Source organism: Procambarus clarkii, chromosome 72 (genome assembly GCF_040958095.1).
Source record: "Procambarus clarkii isolate CNS0578487 chromosome 72, FALCON_Pclarkii_2.0, whole genome shotgun sequence".
NCBI lineage: Eukaryota > Metazoa > Arthropoda > Malacostraca > Decapoda > Cambaridae > Procambarus > Procambarus clarkii.
In genome coordinates this window covers 26,901,178-26,911,060 of record NC_091221.1, presented here as the reverse complement: position 1 = coordinate 26,911,060, position 9,883 = coordinate 26,901,178, and positions in this window count along the sequence as shown.

The following is a 9,883-nucleotide window of genomic DNA, read 5'->3' as shown; positions in this document are numbered from 1 at the left end:
ATATATATATATATATTATTTATATATATATATTATTTATACATATATATTATTTATATATATATATATATATATATTATTTATATATATATATATTATTTATATATATATTATTTATATATATATATTATTTATAAATATATTATTTATATATAAATATATTATTTATATATAAATATATTATTTATATATAAATATATTATATATAAATATATTATTTATATATAAATATATTATTTATATATAAATATATTATTAATATATAAATATATTATTTATATATAAATATATATATATATATATATATATATATATATATATATATATATATATATATATATAATATATAATATATATACTATTACACCACACCCTTATATATTACACTAATATATATATATATATATATATATATATATATATATATATATATATATATATATATATATATATATATATATATATATATATATATATATATATATATATATAATATATATTATATAAATTATTTATATATATATATTATTTATATATATATTATATATATAATTATATAGGTCATATGTTTTTGTATTTTTGCTGATTTGTTAGTAAATAATAAAAGAAATATAAATTATTTGATTTTTTTACCCTAAAATTGGTTTTAATATTTAAATTGAAAACAATAATATAATATAAAAAAATATAAGAAAAATAATAATACATAAAATAAAATATAATACAAATAATATAATATAATATAATATAAAATAATATAATTTAATTTCAAGAAATTTAACTTTAAACACAAAGATGTGAAAAGGGTTCAGATTAGGCTCAAACCTTTAACAAGAGATTCATATTGGTGTATGAATGGATTATGAATGACTCATGTTAGGAGTGTAAAGTTGCCACAACATCTCAAATTAGTGTTAGATACGTATGTCTTGGTTATAAGTTTTGGAAACCTATTTAAGTCCACACACAATATGGCATCTGATACGATAAAACAAACGTTTCCAATCCTTTCAAATACTTTCCAGATATGTTGTGGCAACCTAAAATTGTTTGCTGGGAGGTCACCTAGTTTGCTGCCACCTCTCCTAGCGCCGTGACTTCTCCCTGTTCTATTGTAAAGACCTCCTGGAACCTTTTGTTGAGTTCTTCACACACCTCTTTGTCATTCTCTGTGTACCTGTCCTCGCCCTCCCTAAGTTTCATCACCTGTTCCTTCACTGTTGTCTTCTTCCTGATGTGACTGTGTAGTAGCTTTGGTTCAGTCTTGGATTTATTAGCTATATCATTTTCATACCTTTTCTCAGCTGCTCTTCTCACACTAACAGACTCGTTCCTGGTTCTCTGGTATCTCTCTCTACTTTCTGGTGTTCTGTTATTACGGAAGTTCCTCCATGCCCTATTGTTCAGCTCCTTTGCTTTCATACATTTCCTAATAAACCACGGATTCTTCTTTTGCTTCTCTGTTTTTTTCCTGTCGGGCTGGAACAAACCTGCTTACAGCCTCCTGACACTTTTGGGTGACATAGTCCATCATGTCTTGTATGGACTTGGTTCTGAGTTCTGTGTCCCAATGTATATCCCATAGGAATTTATTCATCTCCCCATAGTTTCCCTTTCGGTACGCCAGCCCTTAGTTTCCCAGTTGTTGTTGTTTTTTTGTGATAATTTCTAGCTCAACCAGGTACTCAAAGCTCAATACACTGTGAACACTCATTTCCAAGGGGGGCATAAAACTTAACTTTCCTTATATCCGACTCATTCAGGGTAAATATCAGATCAAGCAAGGTTGGTTCATCCCCTCCTCTCATTCTTGTCGGTCCCTTGACGTGTTGACTTTGAAAGTTTCTTGTTGCCACAGCCAGCTGCTTAGCTCTCCATGTGTCTGGTCCTCCATGTGGATCTCTGTTCTCCTAATCTATGTTCCCATGGTTGAAGTCTCCCATGATTAGTAGTCTGGATCCGTTCCTGCTAGCTACAGAAGCTGCTCTCTCTATTATATGATGGTGGCCAAGTTGTTTCTATCATATTCCTGTCTGGGTCTTCTGTCATTCGGTGGGGGGTTATATATGACTACTACTATAATTATCTGTCCTCCAGTTGCTATGGTGCCTGATATGTAGTCACTGAAACCATCACAGTTCTGAATTACCATCTCTTCGATACTCCAACCTTCTCTTATTAGCAAAGCTACACCACCTCCTCCTCTCCCTTCTCTCTCTTTCCTCACTACATAGTAGCCCTGTAGATACACTGCATTTGTTAAGGTTTTCGTTAGCTTTGTTTCTGTGAATGCTATTATGTCTGGGTTTTCTTCTAGTGCCCATTCTCCAAGTTCACTTGTTTTATTTGTAATCCCATCTACGTTAGTGTACATTGCCTTGAAGCTCACTTTCTTCTGCTCATTTTCTTGTCCCCTTCTTGGCGAGCATTCTGCTGGTGTGGGAAGCTGTTCCTTGGGGTAGAAGATCTGTGAGGTAGTTTGCAAGGTCTCAGATGATTTTGGGGTGGGGGTGGGGGTTTAAGGGAAGGGGGACAGGTAGGGTATCGGTTAAGGAGACAGGAGGAACATGGAGGATACCGGGTGAGGGGAGAGGAGGGATAGGGAGGGTATGGGATGAAGGGGGGGGGGGAAAGGCGAGAGGGGGACATGATGGAAATGGGGAAGGGGTGACAGGGTCAGAATGGGGTGGGGGGAGGAGGGAGGGTTGGGTGGGGGCAGGTAGGGAGAGGGGAAGGGAGGGTTTCTATGCAGAGGGGGGGGGTGTTGCCCTACCCTCTGGTGTTGCAGGGATGCTGGTTTTGGGTTCCCCTATTGTCTCTGGGACTGTTGTGTTGGGGGCTGTGATTTTCTGGTTTACTCCTCTCTCCCTGTGCTTCCTCCTTGCCTCTGTTGTCCTGGCTGTCTCCTCCTTCGTCCTGTCCCTCTGCAGGAATACTTTTTTGTATCCCTCTACATACTGCAGGCGACTCTTCCTTTTGAGAAAATCCTCCTTCGTGGTTCCGTTTGTAAATACCACCTTTACAAGTCAGTTTCTATCTTTGTTGTACCAGCCCCACCTGAAAACCTTCTCAATGTTTTGTTCAGCCCCTTCCATCTCTAACCCCTTCAGTAGCCCATGTACTGCATCTCTATCCTTGCTGTTCCATTCTTGCCTGTTGGATCCTTCCTGTTCTTTGATGCCTTCAACTACTACTGAACTTTTTCTCTCCAGCAGCTGAGTGGTGCACCTTGCTGCATCCTGTGAGGTAGCTGCTTTCATGGCTACCTCCCTCACTGTGTCCATTGAATCTGAGCTCTTTCTCAGTCTTTCCGCAAATGTTTCAGGTACAGAGGCATTTCCTTCCAATGTTACATTCCCACCTTCACTTTGGATGATAATCTGATGCTCAGTCTCTTTATTTTTCTCTGTGAGGGATTTGATCTCCTCCCCTGCTGATGTCAGCATTCTTTGCAGGTTGTTAATTGTAATCCTCATTTCATGTACGTCCCTCCTGAATTCCTCCAGAACTTGGGTTAACATTTCCTTCGTTTGATCACTTTGGCTATTCCCTGTGTCCCTGTCATCTGGGTAGTTTCCTGAGGCTATTGGGCTCTATCCAATCTACATTTGATAGTGTGTATGGAGTCTGCCTCCACCACATCACTACTTTGTCCCTTTGGACAAAGGGACAAAGGGGCATTCCATATGTTAAATATTCTAACACTGAAAAAATATTTCTAATATCTCTTTGGCTCATCTGGGTAGTTTCCAATTGTGTCCCCTTGTTCGTGTTCCACCTGTGATAAAGAGTTTGTCAAAGCCAACCTTGTCAATTCCCCTGAGAATTTTGTAAGTGGTTAGCATGTCTTCCCTTACTCCTCTGTTTTCCAGGGATATGAGGTTCAGCTCCATTAGCCTTTCCTCGCAACTCATACGTCTCCGTACCGGGACCAGTCTTTTGGCATACCTCTGAATCTTCTCTAAAGATGTCTTGTGTTTAACTAGGTATGGACTCCAGGCTGGAGCTGCATATTCCAGGATTGGTCTGACATAGGTGGTATACAAGGTCCTGAACGATTCCATACACATGTTTCTAATGGCAGTTCTTATGTTGGCCAGTCTAGCATATGCCGCTGATGATATCCTTTTGATGTGGACCTTTGGGGACAGGTTCGGTGTTATATCAACCCCCAGATCATTCTCTCTATTTGACTCTTGCAGGATATCACCTCCCAGATGGTACCTTGTGTTCAGCCTTCTGTTCTCTTCGTCTAATTTCATTAATTTACACTTTCCAGAGTTGAATTTTAGAAGCCATTTTCTAGATCATTCCACCAGTCTGTCCAGGTCGTCCTGTAGTCTCTGTCTATCTTCATCTGTTTTGATTTTTCTCATAATTTTTGCATCATCAGCAAACATTGAGCGGAATGAGTCTATACCCTTTGGAAGGTCGTTTACATATATTAGAAACAGGATGGGTTCAAGTACTGAGCCCTGTGGAACCCCGCTGGTGACATCTTGCCACTCTGATGCCTCCCTCCTCACAGATACTCACTGTTTCCTGTTGCTTAGATTCTCCCTTATTCACTGGAGCACAATACCTTTTAATCGTGCCTGTTGCTGCAACTTTTGTAACAGACTTTTGTGAGGTAATGTGTCAAGGGCTTTCTGACAGTCCAAAAAAATGAAGTCTGCCCACACTTCTCTTTCTTGCCTAATTTTTGTTGCTTGGTCATAGAAATCTATTAGACCTGTGAGGTATGATTTACCACCTCTGAACCCACGCTGGTGGTGTGTTACAAAGCTATTTCTCTTCAGATGCTCTACGAGCATTTTTCCTCATGCTCTTCTCCATCACCTTGCTTGGTATTCAAGTTATGGAAACTGGCGTTTAGTTTAGTGCCTCTTGCTTGTCACGCTTTTTGTATATTGGGACTTCATTTGCTGTCTTCCAACTTTTAGGTAGGTCTCCTGTTTCCAATGACCTGTTATACACCATAGAGAGTGGCACACTTAGTACCTCTGCACCTTCTTTTAGTATCCAAGGTGAGATTCTGTCAGGCCCAACAGCCTTTGTCACATTCAGCTCTAACAAATTCCTTTTTACCTCCTCACTGGTGAGGTCAAATTCCTCCAAGGTTGCTTGGTTTGCCTCCTCATTTAGTGCAGCTACCATGTTCTATTGTGAAGACCTCCTGGAATCTCTTGTTGAGTTCTTCACATACCTCCTTGTCGTTCTCTGTGTATCTGTTCTCCCCTATTTTCAGATTCATCACTTGTTCCTTCACTGTTGTTTTTCTCCTGATGTGGCTGTGGAGCAGATTTTGTTGAGTCTTAGCTTTACATGCGAAGTTATTTTCATACTGTCTCCCTGTTTCTCTCCTCACTCTGGGGTACTCATTTCTGGCCCGCTGGTATCTCTCCCTGCTTTCTGGTGTTCTGTTGTTCGTATAGTTTATGTTCTTTAACGCAATTGCTTCACTGCTGCACATTCCTGATTGAACCATGGATTCAATTTGAACCGGTTGCTTTTCAATTTTCTCTTTTTATGCTGGAATAAACCTGTAAGCAGCTTCCTGGCTCTTCTGGGTGACATAATCCATCATATGCAAGGTAATATCCTGAATAGTCTTTTCTCTGAGTTCTGTTTCCCATGGTATTCCCATTAGGAAGTTCCTCATCTCGTCATATTTTCCTCTTCTGTAATTTAGTTTTTTCCCTTCCAGTCCCATCTTTGCATAGATTATCCCTACCTCTATACTCCAATGTCAATACACTGTGGTCACTCATTCTTATGTGGCTTCCAATTTGACTTCCCTTATTTTTTAATCAATCAAGGTGAATATCAGGGCAATTCTAGCTGGTTCGTTATTCCCTCTCATTCATATGGGTCCCTTGACATGCTGGCTCAGAAAGTTCCTTATTGTAACTTCCAAGAGTTTAGCTCTCCATGTAGGTCCCCATTCTCGCAGTCTATCATTCCATGGTTGAAATTGTCCATGAATAAGAGTCTGGATCCATTACTGCAGGCACTTTGCTGCATCAGTCGCGATCCCGGTCGTCATCTATTTTTCTTACGGTTACGCTACAATGACTACTCATGGAGTCGCGAGAAAAAAAAAATATTTGTATAAACTCCATTTGTTATCCGATCAACTTGGGGATAGTTTACAAATGTCTGCCATGAAATTTACGCGTTCTCTAATAGTCAAACAGCTTATTAAAGAGAACGGCGTGGCAGTGAATCATCGTGGTAAGACAACTGTATTATTGACACCACGAGTATAATCGACGTAGTTTTTATATATGTTGCCAGTCGAACGCATCCTTATGTGACCTTTAATACTTATGTTCTTATAGAACATTCTATTGCAAACACACTGGAACAAAAATGAAATACATACATCGAAAAATAATGTCAGAACAGTGAATTGAATATACACTTTTCAAAGCAAGTTTCGCCGATATGCCGGCGCGAGTAACACTTTGGCCATTTCCCACACTGTTTTGAGTGGGCTACGACATGGAATCTATATTTATATGCATATGTCCGTGTAGAGAATTTTATTCCGATTTCAGTGATACCAAAATTAACGTTGAAGCACAACTGTGGGCTTCACAACCATTAAGAGAGTAAGAACATTTTGTTGCCGTTTTGCGCTCTAGGCAAGTGATCTGAATAGGTTTTTATTTGGTGTTGATATGCCTTATGCTTTGGCGGCATTTTATATGTATGTTCTTATAGACAATTCTATTGCGAACACAGTGATACCAAATTTAAATACGTACGCCTATAATTAGTGTCAGGACAATCAAAAGAGTATACACTTTTCAGTCTTACCGCTTAGGCGCGCGAAACACCAATATCACAAGGGGTAATTTTTTTTTTTAGAACACAGTGAGCACCAAAATGTAAGCTGCTCTCTCTATTATATTAAGGGTTGCCATGTTGTTTCTGTCGGACTCTTGTTTGAGTCTTCTGTCATTTAGTAGAGAGTTGTAAATAACTGCCACTATTTTCTTAGGTCCACCCATTGTCATAGTTCCTGTTATGTAACCTCTAAATCCGTATGTTACAAACCCAACAACATCGTCGGAGTAGGGAGTAGTGACGTCAGCGCCATCTGGGAGTCGGCTCACTAAACCCCCCACGGGTTCGGACGTAATATGGACAATGCCATCTGGAACTGGCTGTCTAATACCTGTAAATGGCTCAAGATTCCCGCCTCGGTCAGCCAGAGGGGTCGTTGTGAGTAACTTGTGGTGAGGTGGCGAATCAAGACCAGCGCCACCTAGGGTGTGCTACAGAGCACAATGTCAACTCCTCCAGTGGGTTAGTGGTATTTCCTAGTTTCACCAGTACCGGAAAGGTAATTGATGACGTCTTTGTGTCCACAGAGGTGACGTCTGGGGAAAGCGGTACTGGAGAAGGCAGTTCATCGTGGGCAGTCCACAGTCTCCCGACATGGTCCTGGAAAAACGATCATGTAAGCCGCTGCCGTTCTGAAGCAGTGTGGTAGCTGCTAATTACATAATGTTGAAAGAGATCGGCGTGCCTCCGGGATTAGCTTAGGGGAGAAACTGACGGCAGGGAGGTGCCTGTTGAGTAGTGCTGCTAGCTGGACGCAAGAGACTGCTGCCAGGGGATCACTACCCCTGTATTGGTTTGTGACCCCGCTCAGCGTGTGGCTGTGGTCCTTTGCCAGCAAGTAGCTGGAGAGCGGTCGTGGGGGTACAGGCACCTCGTGACACTGTCGATGGGCTATACAGGTGAACTCGCCAGTGTTCTTTCCAGTAAGGTTGGAGAGCTACTGGGCAGTGGAGAAACACTGGGGTTTGGCGAACTCTGCTCGTGAGCACGTTTAATATCCTGAGTGAAAGGAAATCCTTGTACATAGATGTAGTAATTGCCTATTTGTTATTTTATATACATTTAACGGTAATGGTGTATAACCACTCATATACATGTCCAACCCACGTTTGAAACAATCAACGGACCCATCCCTCACCATGTTACGTGGTAATGGGTGCCACAAATCAACAACCCTGTTACTGAACCATTATTTACCCAAGTCTTTCCTAAATCTAAACTTATTCAATTTATACCCATTGTTTCGTGTTCTGTCTTGTGTTGATACTTTTAATACCCTATTAATATCCTCTCTGTTATATCCATTCATCAACTTGAAACCTCTATCATGTCACCCACCACTCTTTGTGATTCTAGTGAATGCAATTTAAGCTTTGTTAATCTCTCTTCACATGACAGGTTTCTAATTTGGGGAATTAACTTTGTCATCCTACGCTCGACACGTTCAAGTGAATTTATATCCATTCTATAGTACAACGACCAAAACAGAACTGCATAATCTAAATGGGGGCCTAACTAGAGCAAGATATAGCTGAAGAACAACACCAAGTGTCTTGTTACTAATGCTTCGATTAATAAATCCTAGTGTCCTATTTGCCTTATTACATACATTTATGTATTGATCCTTTGGTTTTAAATTCTTACTAATTATAACTCCCAGATCCCTTTTCGCAATCCTACTTCGCTATCGCAGCACCATTTAGCTCGTATCCTGTAATTCTATTATCATTACCTAGCCTCAAAATCTCACATTTATCGGCATTAAACTGCATCTGCCAATCTTTTGACTATTTCAAAACTCTATTTAGATCGACTTGAAGTGATAGTGAGTCTTTTTCCGTGTTTATTTCCCTGCCGATTTTTGTATCATTGGCATATTTGCAAATGTTGCTACTCAAACCTGAATCTAAATCATTTTAATATATATTATAAACAACAGAGATCCCAGGACAAAGCCTTGAGGCACTCTACTTACAACATTTTCCTAACTCTGACTTGACCCCATGTATACTAACTCTGTTTCCTTTGGTATAGCCATGCCTTAATCCAACATGAAATAGCACCCCCCCCAATACCATGAGCCTCTATCTTCTTAATCAGTCTTTCATGTGGCACTGTATCAAAAGCTTTGCTAAAGTCAAGGAACACATCACAATCCTTTCCAGTATCAACTGCCTCAACTATGTTGAAATAAAATGATAGAAAATTTGTTAAACATGGACGGCCTTGTGTAAAATCATGTTGAAAATCATTTATTAATTCATGTTTTTCAAGATGAAGACGAATTGTATTTGCAATTATCGATTCAAGTAACTTTGCCTCAATAAACGTTAAGCTAATTGGCCGATAGGTTGACGGAATTGATCTATCTCCTTTCTTAAAAATAGAATCGGTAACATTCCTGGGTCATACAGTGGGCCGGATGGGTATCAGTCCATTGCCAGATAAAACCAGGGATATTCAAGAGTTCCCAGTTCCACGGAACAAGAAAGAGTGCAAATCTTTCCTGGGTTTGGTTAGCTATTATCGGCGATTTATTAAAGATTTTTCAAAAATTGCAAGACCATTACATCAGATCAGTGGACTTGCAGAGTTCGTGTGGGGGAAGGAACAACAGCAGGCGTTCCAGGTACTGAGGGCTGCTGTGAGCTCTCGCAGTAACTTGGCGCACCCAGATTTTAGCAAACCGATTCTGGTGTATGCGGATGCTTCTGGCGCAGTGATAGGTGGTGTGGTAGCTCATGTGGATGAGCGAGGACGGGAGCGTCCCATTGCATTTTGTTCACGAGTACTATGTCCTGCAGGAAGGAACTATAGTACGATTGAGAGGGAAGCGCTAGCGATCACATTCATATTTCAACGGAACCGGTACATCTTGCTTGGACATGAAATTTGGCTCAGAAGCGATCACAAACCCCTTAAGTATGTGTTCGAGTCCAAGGAGCCTTGTCAGCGACTGGCACGGTGGGTTACCTCGCTCTCAGAGTTTAACATTACAAACTTTGAACATGTACCAGGGAAAAGCAATGTG